Source organism: Aquarana catesbeiana, linkage group LG05 (assembly GCF_042186555.1).
Source record: "Aquarana catesbeiana isolate 2022-GZ linkage group LG05, ASM4218655v1, whole genome shotgun sequence".
NCBI lineage: Eukaryota > Metazoa > Chordata > Amphibia > Anura > Ranidae > Aquarana > Aquarana catesbeiana.
The window spans coordinates 629,327,700-629,350,854 of record NC_133328.1 but is presented as its reverse complement, the minus strand read 5'-3'; the positions used below and the strand labels follow the sequence as shown (position 1 = coordinate 629,350,854).

At 47.7% G+C, this 23,155-nt stretch overlaps 1 protein-coding gene across 1 annotated transcript in view; it reads left to right on the top strand.

Moving 5' to 3' along the window:
* The first annotated feature begins 268 nt into the window (after positions 1–268).
* GPR20 (G protein-coupled receptor 20) overlaps positions 269–23,155 on the top strand; it is an 85,223-nt gene continuing 62,336 nt past the window's right edge. Inside the window, exon 1 of the mRNA XM_073632910.1 lies at positions 269–479. The gene's annotated coding sequence lies outside the window, so the exon portion shown is untranslated. The remainder of the gene's footprint in view (positions 480–23,155) is intronic.

Sequence of the window (23,155 nt, the reverse complement as noted above, 5' to 3'; positions counted from 1 at the left end):
CTTCATTCATTCATTCATTCATTCATTCAAGGAGCAGAGTCCCCCAGCAGTGCAGAGTATTTCAGGAGAGGAGAGTTATAGAGGAAGGAGCAGAGCCCCCCCACCAGCACACAGTATTTTAGGAGAGGAGTGTGTATAATGTGGGAGTGAATGACACAGGTAATGAGTCTCAGATAATGTATACTGTATTATGAAGTGGTAAATACTTCCCTGCTGTTCTCACATTGAAGCCACACTCCGGCAGTCTAGGCTGGGGACAGCACCAGTCAGGCTGATGTGGTTAAATCCAGACACAGCTATTATTTTAGGACCTCCTTTAGCCAAAGTTAGCAGAGGATGCGAGAGGAACGGCTGACGTCAAAGTCAAAGTAAACTGAGGGCCGGTTCCTGAATCCCAGAGATTCTCCCAGCCTGGAGAACGTCCCGTCACTCCGCATACTGAGACCTCTGTGGCTGAGACCCCACCATCCTCACCCTCTGTAAGTACCACACTGACCCTGAGCTCTGCTGTACATGGCATGCTGGGAATCTGGGGACAGGAGGGTTTTACCGATTAAATATTGTCCCCGAAGGAAAACCGAATAATATTGAATATTAGAATCGTTTGTTTTATAGGAGATGGTTGATTTCTATACAGAGCTGTATGGGGAGCTGAGATAGCAGGACACGTGTCTGTGGTGTCATTGTGCCTATCTATCCATCCATCCAACAATGCTTCTATCTACAGTATCTATCTATCCATGTACCAATGTGTCTCCTATTTATCTATCAATCCATCCATATCTATCCAACAATGTGTCATCTATCTATCTATCTATCTATCTATCTATCTATCTATCTATCTATCTATCTATCTATCTATCTATCTATCTATCTATCTATCTATCCATCCAACAATCAGTCTCCTCTATCAATCCATCCAACAAGGTTATATATCTATCCATCCAACAATGCTTCTATCTACAGTATCTATCAATGTAACAATGTGTCTCTCCTATTTATCTATCAATTCATCCATTCATGTATCCATCTATCTATCCAACAATGTGCCTTCTACCTATCTATCTATTGATTCATCCATCCATGTGTCATCTATCTATCTATCTATTCAACAATGTTCTATCTATCTATCTATCTATCTATCTATCTATCTATCTATCTATCTATCTATCTATCTATCTATCTATCTATCTATCTATCTATCTATCTATCTATCCATCCAGCAATGCTTCTATCTAAAGTATCTATCAATGTAACAATGTGTCTCCTTTTTTATCTATCTATCTATCTATCTATCTATCTATCTATCTATCTATCTATCTATCTATCTATCTATCTATCTATCTATCTATCTATCTATCTATCTATCTATCTATCTATCCAACAAACAGTTTATATATCAATTAATTCAACAAGGTTATCCATCTATCTATCTATCCATCCAACAATGCTTCTATCTACAGTATCTATCAATGTAACAATGTGTCTTCTATTTATCTATCAATTCATCCATCTATCTATCCAACAATGTGCCTTCTACCTATTTATCTATTGATTCATCCATCCATGTGTCATCTATCTATCTATCTATCTATCTATCTATCTATCTATCTATCTATCTATCTATCTATCTATCTATCTATCTATCTCTGGGTTCCTTATTTATCTATCAGTCCATCTATCCAGCAATGTTTCTCTATCTATCCATCTCTGTCTGTAGAGCCGATGTTTGTTTCTTTCTTTTTATGAAGTGAGTTTGTCTATAGATCTGTAGAACGATTGTCACGTTTCTTTGTCTTTCAACACGTAATGTAATCCTCGCAGATCTTCTTTCACACCAACAGTGATATTTTGTAGAATAACTTTGAAAATATGTTATTTATCATTTATCATATAAATGTAATATTGGAGAATTCCCTCTGGGGACTCCGGGAAGAAGTAATCAGAACATTTGTTAGTGATGATAATCAGTATGAAGAAATTTGAAGGCTTTCGGGTTACATTTTCATTTTCCTTAGACAACCAATATAGCTGCTGAGGAACTACAAATTCCAGCATTCTCTATCATTTAGAGTCTGGATGACAGGACTGTCACATGATCTGTATACTTCCAAAATGACCACGAAGGTAACCAGGGTCTGGCACCAGATTTGTTAAAATAATAGAAAACTGTCAGCAATTTAAAGGACATTATCTTTGACTTCTAAACAAAATATGACAGGCACAGCAGACTGGCAGAGAATACTGGAAATCAGGGGTGCAACATGCCACCCAAGGGTGCTATCCCTCCCCCACCCCCTCCTCCCTCCTTATACACATCTTTTTCATGCCATACATGTCATCAGATGGGAGCTCTGCGCTGCTCTATGTCTGCAAACATTGGAGGGGATTTAGGCTCTGCTTCCATTACTGCGAGTTGTTGTGCGACTTGACACATGTGAAGTCGCATGACAAGTCAAAAGCCATGTATTTCAATGGTCTCCGTTCTAATTAGTGCGACTCAAGTCTCAGCGACTCCAAAAAAGTTTTTTGCACTGCTTTGTTCCGACTTCGGTGCAACTTGTTCTCTCGTGGTTCTCACCGGTCGCATGGCGTCACATCAAAAATTGTGTGACGGACTTGTGCACACACGATAGGAAAATCTTACAACAGACCGTTGCCTGACGAAAATTTACTAGCCTGCCATCCAACATTTGTTGGCGGAAAGTTGGACAACAGTTGTATGAAGGAGCGTACTAACGGTTGGATTTTAGGCCAACAGTCTGTCATCACACAATTCCCTGCCGAAAAATCCGATCGTGTGTACGAGGCTTTAGAGATGGATTGTACCGGCTATAAGAGACACCAGGGAACAAGGGTTGGGGATTAGAATATTAAGGATCTGGAGTATTGCAATGTTTTCTTTATTTTCTGCAACTGATGTTTCAAGAGTTGTAGTGAACTACCTTCTGTCGTTTGTAATTCTACATACACTTTGATTATGGATGATACATGGATTATTGATATTTGTTAATTGCTGATATACACTTTATGGTCACCTGATCATAAGGGTTTGTTGGCCATCTCATTCCAAACCCATGGACATTAATATGGAGTTAGCCCCCATTTTTGTGGCTAGAACATTCAAGAATGTTCTCCACTCTTCTGGGAAGGCTTTCCATACAATTTTGGGGGTGTCTGTGGGACTTTTTCAGCATTTGTGAAGTCAGGTACTGATGTTGGGTGAGAAGATCTGGTGTCCAAAGTTGTTCAGTAGGGCTGAGGTCAGGTTTCTCTTCAGTCTGGTCAATATTCCTATTGCACACTTTCCTGGCAAATATGGCTCATAAAATGGTGGGTGCTGCAGCGGTTACCAGTTGGGTCCTCTTTGTGATGTGACCTTTTTCATTAAAAGAAACCTTTGGACGAAAGTTGTCGATCCATGGTGTGCTGATGAAAATGTACACTTGCTTGAAGTTTCCAGGACCCAACTGGTAACCGCTGCAGCACCCACCATTTTATGAGCCATATTTGCCAGGAACGTGTGCGATAGGAATATTGACCAGAGGTAAATAGAAAACACCGCGCTAACCAGTAAAATGAATGAAAGCTGCTGCATACAGTTTGACAAAAACAACAAAATAGGCATATGGAAAAATGCAGCGCATGTACAAATGAATATAGGTCTTTAAAATGGTGAAACAGTCAAGAAATAACTAATTGACCACAGGTGCCTTGAAACACAAACGTCCAAAGATGGATGTAAATGTCCAACCGTACAGAAGGTATAAGTACTCCAAGGGGTGGTGATGGTCTGATGGTTGTCAGAAAACACCTGGCATCATACAGCGACTTCCCAACTGAGAAACCGGGTCCCAATGGGTCATTCAGAGAAAGTGCAAAAAAGCCTCTTACCAGATCCTGTGGATTCCCATGTCAGCGACAGGGAATCGCATGCGCAGTTTGTCACAAATGACGTGGAATGGGAGCTCAGGAATCGCCAATCTCTTGGATTGTGGTCTGTATGGATCTCGGCCGGCAACCGGATGGGTCCTCACAACGAACCGTCCTCACACCGAACCGTCCCAGCGTGCATCAGAAGTTTCACAAACGGTCCCCCGAAAGGAGCAGTTGGAGGGACTGGATCTCATGCGGTAAATGTGGAAACAAAAAGAATGTGCCTCCACATGGTGCAGATAAAAAAGGGTGTTTTTATTGACAAAAACGACCATACACAAATAAAAGCGTGATCACGGTGGATAAAAACAAATGGGCAACAAAGAGAGTGGTGTATGTACCCAGTCCCTCCAACTGCTCCTTTCGGGGGACCGTTTGTGAAACTTCTGATGCACGCTGGGACGGTTCGGTGTGAGGACGGTTCGTTGTGAGGACCCATCCGGTTGCCGGCCGAGATCCATACAGACCACAATCCAAGAGATTGGCGATTCCTGAGCTCCCATTCCACGTCATTTGTGACAAACTGCGCATGCGATTCCCTGTCGCTGACATGGGAATCCACAGGATCTGGTAAGAGGCTTTTTTGCACTTTCTCTGAATGACCCATTGGGACCCGGTTTCTCGGTTGGGAAGTCGCTGTATGATGCCAGGTGTTTTCTGACAACCATCAGACCATCACCACCCCTTGGAGTACTTATACCTCCTGTGCGGTTGGACATTTACATCCATCTTTGGACGTTTGTGTTTCAAGGCACCTGTGGTCAATTAGTTATTTCTTGACTGTTTCACCATTTTAAAGACCTATATTCATTTGTACATGCACTGCATTTTTCCATATGCCTATAGGAATATTGACCAGACTGAAGAGAAACCTGACCTCAGCCCTACTAGACAACTTTGGACACCAGATCTTCTCACCCAACATCAGTACCTGACTTCACAAATGCTCACAAAGTCCCACAAACACCCCCCCAAAATCTTATGGAAAGCCTTACCCGAAGAGTGGAGAATATTGTAGAATGTTCTAGCCACAAAAATGGGCTAGAACTTGACTTTCGTCCAAAGGTTTCTTTTAATGAAAAAGGTCACATTCCAAAGATATCTTTGGGATGTGATCTTTTTCATTAAAAGAAACCTTTGGACGAAAGTTGACGATCCATGGTGTGCTGGCGAATATGTACACTTGCTTGAGGTTTCTGTTCAGGACACTCCGGTCTCCCCCCCACTAAACTCATCAATCTGTATCTTTATGGAGCTGGCTGTGTAAACAGGAGCACAGTCATTCTGGAACAGAAAAGGGCCTTCACCAAATTGTTACCAGAAGATTGGAAGCGTACAACTCTCTAAAATATCTTTGTATGATGTAGCAAAAAAAAAAAATATCCCTTACTGGAAATTCCTGAGCTCATCTCATTTTGGAGGGGCATCAACATACCTTTGGCCATATAGATAGGTGTGATGGTCAGGTGTCCACCATCTCGGTGAATCAATCAGCTCCGTAAGGTTTTAACCCCTTCATGACCAGGCCATTTTTTGCTATTCGGCACTGCGTTACTTTAACTGGTAATTGCGCGGTCAAGCAACACTGTACCCAAACTAAATGTATATCATTTTTTTTCACACAAATAGAGCTTTCTTGTATTGGCATTTGATCCCCACTGGGTTCCTTATTTTTAGCAATATGAAGACTGAATTTTTTTCTGTTATAAAAACATATCCAGTAAAAAAAATTACAAACCATGGTATAGATACTTGAATTGTTAATTTTTTCTTTATATATCCTAGTAATGGTGGGGATCAGTGACTTATAGTCTGACTGTGATAGTACAGCGGGCAATCTGACACTAACTGAAACTGACATCACCAGTAACACTAATACAGTGATCAGTGCTAATAATATACACTGTCACTATACTAATGACACTGGCTGTGAAGGGGTTAATATTTAGGCCTCTTGTACACGATACTCCTATTGGAGCATCTATTTTTTCAGACTTTTTTTAATGTATTTTTGCTCACAAAGTCCCACAAAGTCCCAAAGTCCCAATTTCGCACACATTTCCACGCATGCGCAGAAGCTTGTTCCCACGTTGACCATGTCAATGGACAATCTGTTGGTATTTTCACGCATAAGGCGTAAGTTATTGACCAAAAAAGTAGACTTTTCTCATTTTTTTTACTGAAGAGTACACAGCGCTTGTTTACACGCCTGTGTACATAGGCACATTACAATTAATGAGCTGTATTTTAGCGCAGTAAAAAAATAGGCTGTACTGAGTTTTTTCAAGCTGCAGTGTGCAAGAGGCCTTAGGGGCAACTGTGTGCCTAACAATGTTTATTGTGTGTACTGTGTGCTGTTTTTTCTAAGCAATGTGCTAGTTTTATGGCACATAGCTGCTGTCAGTCGAGAGCTCTGTGTTGTTCATTAACACAGGGCTCTCTTCTGTCATTCGCTCAGCGATCAGCTGGTCCCGACTATAAATCATTGGCCGGAACCCGCTGATTGGCTTGTGCTGCAGCGAATGACGGCTTGAGTTTCCGGGTGCGTGCGGACCCAGAAGAAAGCCCCAACGTACAGATACGTTACGGTGCCTGTACAAGCCGCCCCTCTGCAGTATATATACTGTAAGACCTCAGTCTCTGACCTTTTCCTCCAGTAAGTCCTCAGTCTCCGATCATTTCTTGCAGTAAGTTCTCAGTCTATGACCATTTCCTCCAGTAAGTCCTCAGTGTCCAATCATTTCTTGCAGTAAGTCCTCAGTCTATGACTGTTTCCTCCAGTAAGTACTCAGTCTCCAACCTTTTCCTCCAGTAAGTCCTCAATCTCTGACCATTTCCTCCAGTAAGTACTCAGTCTATGACCATTTCCTCCAGTGAGTCCTCAGTCTCTGACCTTTTCCTCCAGTAAGTCCTCAGTCTATGACCATTTCCTCTAGTGAGTCTTCAGTCTCTGACCATTTCCTCCAGTAAGTCATCAGTCTATGACCATTTCCTCCAGTGAGTCCTCAGTCTATGACCATTTCTTCCAGTAAGCACTCAGTCTCTGACCATTTCCTCCAGTAAGTACTCAGTCTCTGACCATTTCCTCCAGTAAGCCTTCAGTCTCTGACCATTTCCTCCAGTAAGTACTCAGTCTCTGACCTTTTCCTCCAGTAAGTGCTCAGTCTCTGACCATTTCCTCCAGTAAGTCTTCAGTCTCTGACCATTTCCTCCAGTAAGCCCTCAGTCTCTGACCATTTCCTCCAGTAAGTACTCAGTCTCTGACCATTTCCTCCAGTGAGTCCTCAGTCTCTGACCTTTTCCTCCAGTAAGTGCTCAGTCTCTGACCATTTCCTCCAGTAAGCCCTCATTCTCTGACCATTTCCTCCAGTAAGTACCCAGTCTATGACCATTTCCTCCAGTAAGTACTCAGTCTCTGACCATTTCCTTTAGTAAGTCCTCAGTCTATGACCATTTCCTCCAGTAAGTACCCAGTCTATGACCATTTCCTACAGTAAGTCCTCAGTCTATGACCTTTTTCTCCAGTAAGTCCTCAATCTCTGACCATTTCCTCCAGTAAGTCCTCAGTCTCTGACCATTTCCTCCAGTAAGTAGTCATTCTCTGACCATTTCCTCCAGTAAGTAGTCATTCTCTGACCATTTCCTCCAGTAAGCCCTCAGTCTCTGACCATTTCCTCCAGTAAATACTAATGCTGGCCATACACTATACAAAAAATCGGCCGAAAAATCGTTCGTATAGACATTTTGTTCGTTTTTCGGCAAGTTAATGGGCACAAATCGATAATCGTTTGTGACGTTTTTGTGGAGAAAAAACGAACGGGAAGTTTGGAAAATTTCTGCCGAACGTACGATAAATTGCAAGGTTAATGTGTTTCCCGTCCGAACTGTCTGCACTAGGTATATGTAAAAAAACGAACAAAAAATTATTTATTCATGTCCACTGAACAATTTATCGGTCATTACATGATGGCACGATCGTTTGCGGTCACGGTCGAACGTTCGTTTTTCGAAAATGTGTTCGGCCCTTTTTTTGTATAGTGTATGGCCAGCATTAGTCTCTGACCATTTCCTTCAGTAAGTCCTCAGTCAATGACCATCTTTTGTAACATTTCATATAAAAGGTATTACATGAGGCCCTTTGGAGGTATCAGGGCTCACAATTGAAGCCCCTTATACTCTGTAAGTTGACAACCACTACTCTGGCAGCTACTTAGGCAACTACTTTGCCTACGGTTTACTACAAGGGTTCCTGACCCTACCATTGGAGACACCTAGTGGGCAATTTGGGGAACTACACCAGGCACTTCTGTACCTTACAGTACGAGTGGGCGTGGCGTGTTACGATGGCGAGTGTAATCCAGCCAGGGGTACCCATTCCCAAGGCCAGAGCTTTCCCAATGTATACAAAGAACATATATATGTGTATATATACAGTCTATAGATATCATTCCCAGAAGGTTCCGTGGACACCTGACATGATGCATTGTATATATTTCTGCACTATAAGTGATAGAATTGCCGCCATTGGCAGTGTTAGTGAATAGCTGTGCGAGATGAAAGCGTTCTTACACTGCGACAAGAAAAATAAACTTGTGGCACGTTTGAAGCCGATGAAAGAAGTGACAAGACGTGATTTGTATACAGACTTTGATTGTTAGGAATACAGAACAAAATATTTATGTAAAAAATAAACAGAAAAGTCGCCAAGATCGCTCCATATCCCTCCAGTGTGTATACACAGAGACATGGCGGGATATCGGAGGATTCCGCGTCCATCATGACACACGTGTGCGAGGAGCGTGGTGAGACCTCCGAAGACGGAAAGATTCAATATAATTCTTTTTCTTGTGAGCCTTTTGTCTTTTTCAGATTTTTCTGAACACTGTGAGCTTCCCATAATGTGCATTATAAGCTGCAAAAAGTCAGAAGGAGCCTCATTTCCTGCCCTACTGACACCATCCACTGCCCTACTGACACCGTCCACTGCCCTACTGGCACCGTCCACTGCCCTACTGACACCGTCCACTGCTCTACTGACACCGTCCACTGCTCTACTGACACCATCCACTGCCCTACTGACACCATCCACTGCTCTACTGACACCGTCCACTGCTCTACTGACACCATCCACTGCCCTACTGACACCGTCCACTGCTCTACTGACACCATCCACTGCCCTACTGACACCTCCACTGCCCTACTGATAACAATCCACTGCTCTACCGACACCATCCACTGCTCTACCAACACCGTCCACTGCTCTACCGACACCGTCCACTGCCCTACCGACACCATCCACTGCCCTACCGACACCGTCCACTGCCCTACTGACACTGTCCACTGCCCTACTGACACCGTCCACTGCCCTACTGACACCGTCCACTGCCCTACTGACACCATCCACTGCCCTACTGACACCGTCCACTGCTCTACTGACACCGTCCACTGCTCTACTGACACCATCCTCTGCTCTAATGACACCGTCCACTGCCCTACTGACACCGTCCACTGCTCTACTGACACCGTCCACTGCCCTACTGACACCGTCCACTGCTCTACTGGCACCGTCCACTGCCCTACTGACACCGTCCACTGCTCTACTGACACCGTCCACTGCCCTGCTGACACCGTCCACTGCTCTACTGACACCATCCACTGCCCTACTGACACCGTCCACTGCTCTACTGACACCGTCCACTGCTCTACTGACACCATCCTCTGCTCTAATGACACCGTCCACTGCCCTACTGACACCGTCCACTGCTCTACTGACACCGTCCACTGCTCTACTGACACCATCCTCTGCTCTAATGACACCGTCCACTGCTCTACTGACACCGTCCACAGCTCTACTGACACCGTCCACAGCTCTACTGACACCATCCACTGCTCTACTGACACCGTCCACTGCCCTACTGACACCGTCCACTGTTCTACTGACACCGTCCACTGCCCTACTGACACCATCCACTGCCCTACTGACACCGTCCACTGCCCTACTGATAACAATCCACTGCTCTACTGACACCGTCCACTGCTCTACTGACACCATCCACTGCTCTACTGACACCATGCACTGCCCTACTGACACCGTCCACTGCCCTACTGATAACAATCCACTGCTCTATTGACACCGTCCACTGCTCTACTGACACCATCCACTGCTCTACTGACACCATCCACTGCCCTACTGACACCGTCCACTGCTCTACTGACCCATCCACTGCCCTACTGACACCGTCCACTGCTCTACTGACACCATCCACTGCCCTACTGACACCGTCCACTGCTCTACTGACACCATCCACTGCCCTACTGACACCATCCACTGCCCTACTGACACCGTCCACTGCTCTACTGACACCGTCCACTGCTTTACTGACACTGTCCACTGCCCTACTGACACCATCCACTGCCCAACTGACACCGTCCACTGCTCTACTGACACCATCCACTGCCCTACTGACACCGTCCACTGCTCTACTGACACCATCCACTGCCCTACTGACACCTCCACTGCCCTACTGATAACAATCCACTGCTCTACGACACCATCCACTGCTCTACCGACACCATCCACTGCTCTACTGACACCGTCCACTGCCCTACCGACACCATCCACTGCTCTACCGACACCATCCACTGCCCTACCGACACCGTCCACTGCCCTACTGACACTGTCCACTGCCCTACTGACACCGTCCACTGCCCTACTGACACCGTCCACTGCCCTACTGACACCATCCACTGCCCTACTGACACCGTCCACTGCCCTACTGACACCATCCACTGCTCTACTGACACCGTCCACTGCCCTACTGACACCGTCCACTGCCCTACTGACACCATCCACTGCTCTACTGACACCATCCACTGCCCTACTGACACCGTCCACTGCTCTACTGACACCATCCACTGCTCTACTGACACCATCCTCTGCTCTAATGACACCATCCACTGCCCTACTGACACCGTCCACTGCTCTACTGACACCGTCCACTGCTCTACTGACACCGTCCACTGCTCTACTGACACCATCCTCTGCTCTAATGACACCGTCCACTGCTCTACTGACACCGTCTACAGCTCTACTGACACCATCCACTGTTCTACTGACACCGTCCACTGTCCTACTGATAACAATCCACTGCTGTACTGACACCGTCCACTGCTCTACTGACACCGTCCACTGCTCTACTGACACCATCCACTGCTCTACTTACACCATCCACTGCCCTACTGACACGTCCACTGCCCTACTGACACGTCCACTGCCCTACTGACACCATCCACTGCTCTACTGACACCGTCCACTGTCCTACTGACCCCATCCACTGCCCTACTGACACCGTCCACTGCCCTACTGACCCCATCCACTACCTTACTGACACCATCCACTGCTCTACTGACACCGTCCACTGTCCTACTGACCCCATCCACTACCTTACTGACACCGTCCACTGCTCTACTGACACCGTCCACTGCCCTACTGACACCGTCCACTGCTCTACTGGCACTGTCCACTGCCCTACTGATAACAATCCACTGCCTAACTGACACCGTCCACTGCCCTACTGACACCATCCACTGCTCTACTGACACCGTCCACTGCCCTACTGACACCGTCCACTGCTCTACTGACACTGTCCACTGCCCTACTGACACCATCCACTGCCCTACTGACAACGTCCACTGCCCTACTGACACCGTCCACTGCCCTACTGATAACAATCCACTGGCCTACTGACACGGTCCACTGCTCTACTGACACCGTCCACTGCTCTACTGACACCGACCACTGCCCTACTGACACCGTCCACTGCCCTACTGACACCGTCCACTGCTCTACTGACACCGACCACTGCTCTACTGACACCGTCCACTGCCCTACTGACACCGTTCACTGCTCTACTGACACCGTCCACTGCTCTACTGACACAGACCACTGCTCTACTGACACCGACCACTGCCCTACTGACACCGTCCACTGCTCTACTGACACCGTCCACTGCCCTACTGACACCGACCACTGCCCTACTGACACCGTCCACTGCTCTACTGACACCGTCCACTGCTCTACTGACACGACCACTGCTCTACTGACACCGTCCACTGCCCTACTGACACCGTTCACTGCTCTACTGACACAGGCCACTGCTCTACTGACACAGGCCACTGCTCTACTGACACCGTCCACTGCCCTACTGACACCGACCACTGCCCTACTGACACTGTCCACTGCCCTACTGACACCGTCCATTGCTCTACTGACACTGTCCACTGCTCTACTGACACCATCCACTGCCCTACTGACAACGTCCACTGCCCTACTGACAACGTCCACTGCTCTACTGACACCGTCCACTGCCCTACTGATACCGTCCACTGCTCTACTGACACCGACCACTGCCCTACTGACACCGACCACTGCCCTACTGACACCGACCACTGCCCTACTGACACTCTCCACTGCCCTACTGACACCGTCCACTGCTCTACTGACACTCTCCACTGCCCTACTGACAACGTCCACTGCTCTACTGACACCGTCCACTGCCCTACTGACACCGTCCACTGCTCTACTGACACCGACCACTGCCCTACTGACACCGACCACTGCCCTACTGACACCGTCCACTGCTCTACTGACACAGACCACTGCTCTACTGACACCGACCACTGCTCTACTGACACCGTCCACTGCCCTACTGACACCGTTCACTGTTCTACTGACACCGACCACTGCTCTACTGACACCGACCACTGCTCTACTGACACCGACCACTGCCCTACTGACACCGTTCACTGTTCTACTGACACCGACCACTGCTCTACTGACACCGACCACTGCTCTACTGACACCATCCTCTGCCCTACTGACACCGTCCACTGCTCTACTGACACCGTCCACTGCTCTACTGACATGATGGGCACAATTCCTTTCTTTGATTCCAATGATGGGGCATAATTCCTTCCATTGAATTCAACAATGGGGCACAATTCCTTTCACTGAAAACAATGATGGGGAACAATTATTTCCACTGACACCAACGATGGGGCATTAGTCCTCCCTCTGCATGCCAGGACATTTTCTACTCCCACTGGCCACAGTCCAGCCCTCCTAAAGTCTGAAAGACAGTAAACTGGCCCTTTGTTTAGGAAGTTTGGAGACCCCTGACCTAGATGGTCCTGTAGGCTGCAGGTAGGACTGTGCAGCTGCAATGCTTTTCAATGTTCCTTAGTGAAATGAAATACTTGCCTGCTAACTGCATGTTGTAGACAGGTACTACAGGTAAACAATACCCAACAACAGATGTCCCGTATTTTACCCTGATAATGGCATCATGTTCAGATATGTGTCAGTGTAACATGTCCCAATATTTATTACTTCTCACAGAGATCCCAGTGCTCCCCCTGACCATGCCTTCATCCGCTGTATATTTCCAGAGGGACGGCACCATCTTTGTTCTGACATCAGAAAACATCATCATCTATTTCTTGTACTTATATGCTGGCTCAGAGATGACACAATCATGTCAATTGTGGAGCCTGTGCTGTTCTTGGCTGTGTTCACAAATGTCTGACACAGCTCAGCCCCTGCCGTTGCAGTGACTTGTTGCAAAGTAGCAATGTTGCAGACTGATCAGACTGGGGGCAGGACTGGTGCTACCACTAGGCAAACTAGGCAGCCGCCTAGGGCGCACTGCTGCCTAGGGCGCCCGGCCACTGGTGTTCCTACTCTTTTCTCTCTGTAGCAAGCAACTAAGTCTCAGCATCAGCAAGCAGCTACCGCTTCGTTCGCACATAGTGTCAGAGGTGCAGCGGTGGCGGAGGGCTGTGTCTGTGTCCCAACTCCCGAATGAATGGAAGCAAGCAAACATTCATTGATGGGCACTGGTAGGCTGCATTGATGGGCGCTGGTAGGCTGCATTTGATGGGCACTGGTGAGGCTGCATTTGATGAGGGCTGGTGAGGCTGCATTTGATGGGCGCTGGTGAGGTGCATTTGATGGGCCCTGGTGAAGTTGCATTGATGGGCGCTGGTTAAGCTGCATTGATGGGTGCTGGTGAGGCTGCATTTGATGGGTGCTGGTGAGGCTGCACTGATGGTCGCTGGTGAAGCTACATTGATGGGCGTTGATGAAGCTGCATTTGATGGGCGCTGGTGTGGCTTTATTGATGGGTGTTGGTGAGGCTGCATTTGATGGGCTCTGGTGTGGCTGCATTGATGGGTGCTGGTAGGGCTGCATTTGATGGGCGCTGGTGAGGCTGCATTTGATGGGCGCTGGTGAGGCTGCATTTGATGGGCGCTGGTGAGGCTGCATTTGATGGGCGCTGGTGAGGCTGTATTTGATGGGTGCTGGTGAGGCTGCATTTGATGGGTGCTGGTGAGGCTACATTTGATGGACGCTGGTAGGCTGCATTTGATGGGTGCTGGTGAGGCTGTATTTGATGGGTGCTGGTGAGGCTATATTTGATGGACGCTGGTAGGCTGCATTTGATGGGCTCTGGTGAGGCTGCATTGATGGGCGTTGGTGAAGCTGCATTGATGGGCGCTGGTGTGGCTGTATTGATGGGTGTTGGTGTGGCTGCATTGATGGGCATTGGTAGGCTGCATTTGATGGACGCTGGTAGGCTGCATTTGATGGGCTCTGGTGAGGCTGCATTGATGGGCATTGGTGAGGCTGCATTTGATGGGCGCTGGTGAAGCTGCATTAATGGGTGCTGGTGAAGCTGCATTTGAGGGGCGCTGGTGAGGCTGCATTTGATGGGCTCTGGTGAGGCTGCATTTGATGGGCGAATGGTGAGGCTGCATTGATGGGCGCTGGTGAGGCTGCATTTGATGGGTGCTGGTGAGGCTGCATTTGATGGGCGCTGGTGAGGCTGCATTTGATGGGTGCTGGTGAGGCTGCATTGATGGGTGCTGGTGAGGCTGCATTTGATGGGAGCTGGTGAAGTTGCATTAATGGGCGCTGGTAAAGCTGCATTGATGGGCGCTGGTGAGGCTGCATTTGATGGGTGCTGGGGAGGCTGCATTTGATGGGCGCTGGTGAGGCTGCACTGATGGGCGCTTCATTAAATTGGTGGGGTATACATGGGCAGGGCAAAGGGGGTGGAGTCAGGGGTGGAGCCAGGGGGGGCAGCAAAATGAGGTTTCGTCTAGGGTGTCAAAAATCCTTGCACCAGCCCTGACTGGGAGAGAGGAGAAATATATAGAGGCTTCCACTACTTGTGGAAATACTAGGTGCCTGGCTGTCATGCTGATCTAATAGCTAATGATATTTTCAGAGTCACTGACCCAGAAAATATACAAAAAGAACTTCTGACTTCACTGGATACATGCTTTACATGCTTCTTCCAGATCAATGGCTTTAAAATGATAAAGTCAAAGGATTAGGCTTGACGAGGACCATCTTCAGAGGTGGCCAATAATGGTGGCCTTCCCTTATCTATCACGGCTGACATTTTTTTTTCTTTTTGTTTTAAAAATGGTAGTTACTTAGCTGGCTCTGTTTTTTTTTTTGCTCTCCCCCCCCCTTCTGGTGCCACATTTGGCACATTTTGGGGGGGTAGGAGGGAGCGGGTACCTGATTTTGACAAGTACCCATGCCCACATCAGAGAGACCTGGCTGTGGCGAGATGCGGCAAGGTCCCCCGTAAGTTTGCCCGCCCCTCCTCCTTCCCTGCAGCGGGGCCATTTTACAAGGCGCAGCGCGCATGCGCAGTAGGGAACCAGCTGTGAAGCTGCAGGCTTCACTGCCAATTTGCCTTACAGGCAATAGCGACAGCACCCAAGAACCAATGGAAACCTCCGCTGGGGTGACGACATTGCTGGATTCCAGGACAGGTGAGGCCACTTTCACACTTGTGTGACTTGTCCTGAGACTTGGGACTGCAAAGTCGCATGACGAGTCGTACCCCCCCCATGATTTCCAATGAGTACCGCTCATATCTGTGCCACATCAAGTCGTAGCGACTTCAAAGTAGTCCCTGCACTACTTTGGTCCAACTTTGATGTGAGGTCCATAGACCTCAAGATTACACAGGCATAGCTTCAAGTTGCGTCAAAATCGTGTAAAAGTCGCGGCAAAAATCACCGTAAAATCGCGGCAAACTCAGGCGACTTTAAAGTCGCACAAGTGTGAAAAGGAGCCTTATGGCAGGAACACGATAGGAAAATCGGGTGAAAATTTCCATTCTGCGGACGGTCGGCCGACTTTTCTACTTTTTACCAATGGAAAAATGGTGACATATTGTTTGCGAACGAACGATGCTCTATTCGTTGGTGAAGGTGAAGGTCGTCCGTAAAACACCTCTTAAACATTATCACGCATGAACGGAACTAGTAGACAGCCCCACTTGTACATGAGACGTAAACACTAAGTATGAAATCGATTGCTCTTTTAAAGATATATATTTTTTTTTTGATTAATGTTGGAGATGATTTTGACCAACGAATGCTGTTTCGTTGGTCGGCGGCCAAGCGATCAGCTGATTTTCTAACCGTGTATTCCTGCTATAAGGCTCGTACACACCATAAGAAAATCGGGCGAACATTTTCGTCCAAAGAATTTTTCGCACGATTTTCGTATCGTGTGTACACAACTTTCGACGGCCGATTCTGAATTTACGTCCGAAAATTCCCGAAGGGACAAACGCTAACATTTTTTTCTCGTACGGGAACAGGGCGAGCGATTTTCCGTTAATGTGTACCATTTTTCGTACGAGAAAAATCAGAAAAGAAAGACCGCGCACGATCAGAAACTATAAACAACAAAAAAAAAATCCTTTGTCGTACGAGAATATTCGCAGGAATTTTCTTTCAGCGGTTACGATTTGCTGCGAAACATTGAGAAAAATCAGACGAACGTTCGCCCCAGATTTTCTTATAGTGTGTACCCCACTTAAAGCCTCATACACACGATCAGACGATCGTTTATTTTGCACTATAAACTAAACAAGACCGACAATTTAAAAAAAAAAACTGATGGCCACTGATAGGCGGTGGTAGGAAGGTTCTCTTCCTACCATTCTCTCTTATGCTTTTGTGGTGCATGGATGCAGAGCTGCTGTTAGAAACCACGGGGGCTCCATACAGCCAACCTGACAGGGCCCCTCTCCAATTAAAACACAATTTACCGTGCTTCAGTTAGGAATTAATACAGTGAGTGATCGGTACTGATCACTCATTGTGTTCATTCAAGAAAGGAAGGGGCTGGTAAATATAACATATTTACTGGACCCTTTCCCTACTCTCCATCCTGAAGAATCCTTTTGTGTGCTTTTGGGGGGGGGGGGGGGGGGGACACAGGGGGGCCTGGGTAAATGTATGGTGCAGAGTGAGGGTGATGAGTAGGGCAGGGTGGGCTAAAAGCTGGTGGGAGGGAGAGGAGAAGAAGTCACCATCTCTGCCCACATATGAATCACTCTGCTGGCCTGAGCCCCGTACAGCAGAACCAGTGGTACCCCCTTATCCACAGCCTTATATGGATGTACACACATTACCATTCATTATGGCATATAACCACCTCAGCTCCGGAAGGTTTTACCCCCCTTCATGACCAGGTCATTTTTCGCTATTTAGCACTGCGCTAATTTAACTGGCAATTGCGCGGTCATGCAAACACTGTACCAAAATGAAATTTTAATTATTTTTTCACACAAATAGAGTTTTCTTTTGGTGGTATTTGATCACCACTTTGATTTTTATGTTTTGCAATATAAACAAAAAAAGTAAAAAAACAAAAAAATATTTTTAATTGTTGCTATAAAACATATCCAATAATAAAAAAAAAAAAAAAATAACAAAATCAAATTTCTTCAGAAATTTTGGCCAAATGTATTCTGCTACATGTTTTTGATTAAAAAAAAAAAATCCCATTAAGTGTATATTGATTGGTTTGTGTGAAAATTATAGCGTCTGCAAACTATGGTATGTATTTTGCATTTATTTTATTTATTTATTTTTTAATACTACTAGCGGTGGCGGTGGCGATCAGCGACTTATAATGGGACTGTGATAGTGCGGCGGAAAATCTGACACTAACTGACGCTAGGGGGGCGAACTGACTAACTGCCACTAACATCACCAATGACACTAATACAGAGATTAGTGATAATACTATATACCAGGTGTAGTGAATTAAAATTCACTGGGGTCCGGTCAGAAAATTTTTCTTCTAGCGGAGGTCCGAGTGTCATATTGGTGCTATGACTCCACATGATATCCTCCACATCGCAGCCTCCTGTGCACGTCACAGGCCCCTCATCTCAGACCCCTATCACAGACTGACCCCATCACAGACTGGCCACCATCACAGACTGGCCCCTCATCACAGACTGATCCCCCAATCACAGACTGACACCCCATCACAGACCGGCCCCCAATCACAGACTGATCTCCATTGCAGACTGACCCCCATCACGGACTGCCCCCATCACAGACTGCCCCCCATCACAGACTGACCCCCATGACAGACTCCCCCTTCATCACAGACTGACTCTCCCATCACAGACTGCCCCCATCACAGACTGCCCCCCATCACAGACTGACCCCCTATCACAGACTGCCCCCCATCACAGACTGACCCCCTATCACAGACTGCCCCCCATCACAGACTGACCCCTATCACAGACTGCCCCCATCACAGACTGGCCCCCCATCACAGACTGACCCCCCATCACAGACTGACCCCCATCACAGACTGGCCCCCCATCACAGACTGACCCCCCCATCACAGACTGACCCCATCACAGACTGACCCCCATCACAGACTGCCCCCCCATCACAGACTGGCCCCCCATCACAGACTGACCCCCTATCACAGACTGGCCCCCCATCACAGACTGACCCTCCCATCACAGACTGACCCTCCCATCACAGACTGCCCCCCATCACAGACTGCCCCCATCACAGACTGACCCCCCCATCAGAGACTGACCCCCTATCACAGACTGGCCCCCTATCACAGACTGGCCCCCATCACAGACTGACCCCCTATCACAGACTGGCCCCCATCACAGACTGACCCCCCCCCATCACAGACTGCCCCCCATCACAGACTGACCCCCTATCACAGACTGCCCCCCATCACAGACTGACCCTCCCATCACAGACTGCCCCCCATCACAGACTGACCCCCCCATCAGAGACTGCCCCCATCACAGACTGACCCCCTATCACAGACTGGCCCCCCCATCACAGACTGCCCCCCATCACAGACTGGCCCCCCATCACAGACTGACCCCCTATCACAGACTGCCCCCCATCACAGACTGCCCCCGATCACAGACTGCCCCCCATCACAGACTGACCCCCTATCACAGACTGGCCCCCCATCACAGACTGACCCCCCCATCACAGACTGACCCTCCCATCACAGACTGCCCCCCATCACAGACTGACCCCCTATCACAGACTGGCCCCCCATCACAGACTGACCCCCCCATCACAGACTGACCCTCCCATCACAGACTGCCCCCCATCACAGACTGCCCCCCATCACAGACTGCCCCCCCCATCAGAGACTGCCCCCATCACAGACTGACCCCCTATCACAGACTGGCCCCCCCATCACAGACTGACCCCCATCACAGCCTGACCCCCCAATCACAGACTGACCCCCCCATTACAGGACTGGCCCCCCATCACTGACTGACCCCCCATCACAGATTGCCCCCCATCACAGGACTGGCCCCCCATCACCGACTAACCCCCCCATTACAGACCCCCGCGATAGTAGACTCCTGTCCTGCACAGCACTCCCCCCTCCCCACAGAGCCCTACCTTATTTACACAAGACAGAAAGCATGGCAGCCCTGGACAACGGGTGGGACTTTTCACATTAAAGTTGAGTGATTGATTGCTGGGATCGCCCCACTGCATAGCAACCAATCACCCGCTTTCTTAACTTAAAAAGTCCTGCCCTTTGTCAAGAGCGGCCGCGCTTCTCATCTTGTGTGAATAAGACAGGCAATGTGAGGAGGGGTCAGTGCTGCGATCCTATCGATGGGACAGACCCATGCACCGCGCACCTGCCATGCTGTGAACATAGCAGCACAAGGCAGGCAGGCGAGCCAGTGGCGGGGAGAGGACACACAGGCAACTATTTGGCGAAGCTGCAGTCCGGGTAGTATGGCTACTGGGGCCGCAAGCAGACCACGATCCGCAGTCCGCCATTTAGTGGTGCCTGCTATACACTGTCACTGTACTGATGACACCAGCTGGCAAGGGGTTAACATGTATGGCGTCCAAGGGGTTAAACGTGTGCCTAACAATGCGTACTGTGTGTGTTATGTGCTGATTTTACTAACAGATCTCTTTGTTTCTTATCCTTGCTTTGCAGAGATAAGAAGCAGAGATCATTCCCTCTGTACAGAGACCTCTGGGGTTGATTAACTAAAACTAGAGAGTGCAAAATCTGGTGAAGCTCTGGATAGAAACCAATCAGATTTCAGATTTTATTGTCAAAACTTAACTGAATAAGCTGAAGTTAGAAGCTGATTGGCTGCCATGCACAGCTGCACCCGATTTTGATTATCAACACAGGGCTCAGGGCTGTGATTGGACACAGCTGATCAGCGGGCCCCAGTCATGAATCATTAGCCGGGAATTGCTGACAGACTCCCGCCATGTACAATCACAGCAGGTTCGGGGGAGGGGGGGGGGGGGGTTGTGCATGCACACTCCCTAAATCCGGAAGCAGGTAGCAATGTAACCTTTTGAGTCCTTACTAGTTTATTCTTAAGCCCTGATGAAGGGGATGGGGCAAAGTGTGGCCCCTGAAATGCGTTTACTGTTGCGTTCATTTTGTGTTTGGAATAAATACCAATTTTTGCCCATTGATATTGATTGCCTTACCTTACCCAAATCCTGAAAACATGATCTGTTGGGCGTACTTGATGACTGAGGTTGGTAACCACTGTTCTAGCCAATCTGTAGACTTAGGGGTCCTAATGATGCATGCATGATGGGAGAGTTATGAAAAATCTGAGGCACTTCTTGGCACATGGTTTTGCTTCTGGGCTTTTGTCTAGTTGCTTTTACAACTGTAAAAATGATCTTGCTCCCAGGCCTTTGGGACTATGAAGCTGTGATTGGCAAAGATCTCCCCTCCTGGAAGGAACCCTTAAAGATACTGGCTTCCATAGATGTTTTGCTTGGGCCTTGAGCAGCGGTCTCCAAACTTCGGCCCGGGGGCCGGATACGTCCCTTTGCTTGCTTTTATCTGACCCTCGGGGTACTATTTTATCCACTAGCACCAACAATTGAGCATAATCTCTGTTGCTCACACCTACAATGGGGCATTGTTCCTCCCACTGACAGCCTCAAAGTGGCACAATTCTCCCCCCCCCCGACACCAATAGAAGGGCATAATTGCTTCCATTGATACCAACTATGGGCCACTATTCCTCCCACTGACACCAACAATGGGGCACAATTCTTTCTATTGATACCAACTATGGGCCACTATTCCTCCCACTGATAATAACTATGGGCCACTATTCCTCCCACTGACACCGACTATGGGCCACTATTCCTCCCACTGACACCAATGATGGGCCACTATTACTCCCATTGACACCAATGATGGGCCACTATTACTTCCACTGACACAAACATTGGGCCACTAATCCTCCCACTGACACCAACAACAGGGCACTATTTCTCCACTGACACCATCAAAGGGGCACAATCCCCCCCCCCCCCCGACATCAACAGTGGGGCACAATTGCTTCCATTGAAACCAGCTATGGGCAACTATTCCTCCCGCTGACACCAACTATGGGCCACTATTGCTCCCACTGACACAACTATGGGCCACTATTTTTCCCAATTACACCAGGACATTTTCTATCCCCACTGGCCCTACTCGGGCCCTCCAGAAGTCTGCAAGACAATAGACTGGCCTTTTATTCAGAAAGTTTGTAGACCCCTAGCCTAGAGTAAGAAAACTGCAGCAGATCACAATGAAAGTGGTCAGTGACTAAAAGTAATACAGGAACCCTTCCATGCTGTCATGCCTTGAATACGGAGACTGAGATAACTCTAGAACCCCAGTCGTCAAGGAGCCACTTTGAAGTTGAGGTGTCCAGCCACTATAGCCATTTGAAAGAAAGACCTAGAAGATGTGCAGAAGACCAGGGACTGTGTTCCAGGCAAAAATATTCAGGTATCATGTGCTTCCTCCACCTTTCTTTCTTTTATTCATGCACATACCAATATAATTATCAAAACCTCTAATAAGTGATTGAAGACCATCATTCTGTACGTACAAAGACAAGAAGGCCTCTCTATGAATGTGCCTGGGGCCTTATTACTAAATAAGGGTGCTTGGGACACTCACAATGTAGCTGTTGGTGAGCTGAAGATCAATATTTAGTAATAGTTATTGAAGGTGTTTCAGCCCAATGTTACATAACATTTACTTGACACCCAAATCTAGGAATTAGGCAAACTCTACCCTGCAGTTGAGGTCAGCCCCCTCCCCCCTAGCACTGCAATGGTTTAAATGCTCAATAGTTCTAGAGGGAGATTAGTAAACTGCATTACTTATAACCCAAATATAGTGCAGCACTTCCAAATAGTTAAAATATATAACATAAATCCAAAAAACAACAATGTCCATAAAGGTCTCTCAAAACTTTGACACAGTGTTCTTCTATTTGTATTACAATGTGTTCCACAAAACATCTATGATAACGTACATGCCACCACCACCAGATGTGCTCTTACCTGGATCCCATGACCTTACATATTATGTATGGTCATAGATAGCTTGAGTCCCCCTCTGTGGATTTTTAATATCTCCGTGCTATCACTAGTGGTCCTCACTGGTGGTGGGTTCCTCTTTATGGTCTCTAATGCCGTGTACACACGGTCGGACTTTTCAGCAACAAAAGTCCGACAGCCTGTCCGACGGACTTTCGACAGACTTTTGGTGGACTTCCGGCGGACATTCTAACGAACGGACTTGCCTACAAACGATCACACAAAAGTCCGATGGATTTGTACGTGATGACGTACGACCGGACTTAAATAAGGAAGTTCATAGCCAGTAGCCAATAGCTGCCCTAGCGTCGGTTTTTGTCCGTCGGACAAGCATACAGACGAGTGGATTTCTGGGTCCGGCGGAGTTACGACGTAAAGATTTGAAGCATGTTTCAAATCTAAAGTCCGTCAGATTTGTGACTGGAAAAGTCCGCTGAAGGTCCGGTGA